This window comes from Drosophila mojavensis, unplaced genomic scaffold (assembly GCF_018153725.1).
Source record: "Drosophila mojavensis isolate 15081-1352.22 unplaced genomic scaffold, ASM1815372v1 contig_74, whole genome shotgun sequence".
In the NCBI taxonomy this organism is placed as follows: domain Eukaryota; kingdom Metazoa; phylum Arthropoda; class Insecta; order Diptera; family Drosophilidae; genus Drosophila; species Drosophila mojavensis.
This window is the reverse complement of record NW_025318899.1, coordinates 13,543,123-13,545,765: the sequence shown is the minus strand read 5'-3', so window position 1 is coordinate 13,545,765 and position 2,643 is coordinate 13,543,123.

The window sequence follows — 2,643 nt, the reverse complement described above, 5'->3', positions numbered from 1 at the left end:
TTGTGTGTGTGTGTGTGTGAAAAGTCATTTACGAAAATTACACAATCATTTGTGTAGTTTCTGTGTTTGTTTATTTTTTTGTTCGTGGCTCTCAAGTAGTTACCAAAATAAAAAAGAAAATATGCCAGAGAATTTAAGTTGTTTTGCTTTTTTAGCCATTTAATTTTCATTATTTTCTTAACGTTGACGCTGGCTGCGCAGCTGGCGTCTGCGTCAGCGTCAGCGTCGGTGTTGGCGTTGCGCCTGCGCGCATTTCAAAATTGCTTTTGGAAAATTTGTTTTTATATGTTTGTTATTGTTGTGGGTTTTCAGTGGTGCGTTTTACTGTTGTTATTGTTGTTCTACTTACTAGGTGTATGCATGTGTGCGGGTGTGTGTGTGTGTATGTGTATGTGTCTGTTTGTTGATGATGCAATGACGCTGCGCTTGGCAGCTGTTGTCTATTGCCGTCAGCCTGTGCCTGTCCCTGTGCCTGTCCCTGTCCCGTCCGTCCGTGTCTCTCTCAGTTTTGGTCTCCGTTTCTGGTTCTGTTGCACTAGCTCTGCCGTTGTCGGGATTCAGAGGTTTGTTTATAAGACCCACGAGTTCGAGTATTTCCTGCACTTCCGCAACTCTCGGATGCAGAGCAGCAGCCACGGCACAGCAGTTGATTCCCAGTGGCCAAACAATGCCATCTGATTGTCTGCCTGCCCACGGTTTGCAGCTTTTCAAACACGCTTCATTCAGTCCAGCTAGCAGTCTACCTGTTTGAGCGACAGGTGCTTAGCGGTCACAATTTCACTTCCTCAAATACTTCCGGTGCCAAAAAAAAAAAATTAGCGTCACTGAATGCCCGATTAGATATACATACATATACCTACATATACATATACATATTTTTTCATGCTTTCAAAAGCTAGCAACTGCTCCAACTAAGTCTGCCAACTGTGTTGCTTATCTTCAGCAATGATATGGCATCTAATCAGTTTAGAGAATAGGCTGATATGCGCCAGATTGCCAATATGTGATCCTATTTCTTAGTATGTATTTCGGACATCCCCAAATACATTTCCTTTCTACTAAGCAATAACAAAATTTATGACATTATTCCTGCTGACCTTAATATAACTTGTTTTGGGAAGCACCGTCTTTAAGTTTTCGCGTATTCCCGATGCAATTTACAATTGTCATGTCAGATGAGGGTATAGATAAGTATTTCACATGGATAAATTAAATTCAATTGGTAATTTGGTTTATATGGTTAATCGTTTTGCCACCCTATTCGCCAGTCGTCCTCCTCTCCTCCAATGCCCTTCTCCCTCATCCTCAGCACCCTCCGCCAACCCCCTGAAAGTCAGACTTTTGGCTCATGAAGCGCCAGCGTTGAGGTTTCAGGTTTTCTTACAATGCCGCACTTGTCACCAACTTGGGGCGAGGCGATCTTTTTTTCGTTTTGGTTTTTTTTTTCTTTATTATTTCCCGCTTGGCTCCGCTTCTTTTATTGTTATGCGCGATGCGTAGAACAAGTGGAAGCTTTGTTTGACAACAACAACAACAACAAAAATAACAACGGCAACAGCAGCAGCAGCAGCAACAAGAACAACAATTATAATAACAACAATAACAGCATTAGCAGCAACTGGTAAAAACGTTAAGTTTACACGACTTCCAACCAGCGACAGCTTCACCTGACGACTTGGTCTCCTTCTTCTGTGTTGGGGGCTTGACATTTGACAATCAAGCAAATAATCATGGGAAAAAGCTGAGCCGAGCTGCCAGCTCACTCAAAAAGCAGCTGCGTATGTGTAAGTCCGTCGATTTTCGTAGAATACCGCAAACTCCAAACTAATCTTGCCCAAAAGATTATGCGTTAAGCTATCAAGATCTCCCATTTAATATATAATCGAATTACAGGTAACAAGCACTTTTTATTATTTCATAAAATCTTATTAGCAACTTTTTATCCAACATACATATATATATGTATGTATACATATGTCCATATCGAACCATCACACACATTCCACTTCAACAAAGTATCATAAGCATACAATATATTGCTTACCACATTTTAGATAGGAGCTGTTGCTGTTTTCGATCGCATAAATAGCTAAAACCCTCGCAATAATATTTCACTAAACAGAGGAAGCCCATTGAAGCGTGCGTTCTTCAAGTGTTCGTGCTTAAACAGACAGCGTGTCCTGCATATCCTGCGAAAGCTCTTAAATTCAAAATAATTCATCAACAGAATTGTAAGTAATGGTGAAGAATTATAAAATATTTTCATTCATGAGCACTCTGATTAACTATGGGTACTCACTCAAGATTTGATAGCGCTTACGCAAGGAGTTAAAATATTTACATGCACAGCGTAACACGTTACGTTTTGGCCTGATACTTATCTGACCCCATACTGATACATTATTCATTCACATATCCCAAAAAAAAAAAATCTTTATTTAACGAAATTTTTAACGGAAATAAAAGACAATAAAAATATCAAATGTTTAATTAATATAACTCTAATTTTTTTGTTAAATGAGTCGTGACAAACATGATGGAGTTTCAAATGCTGCTTAAAAAACTAACTAAAATATATTGCATAATTATTTCATAATTAGAACTCCCCTTTTTCAAATGTAAATTCGCGCTCATTATTTCATT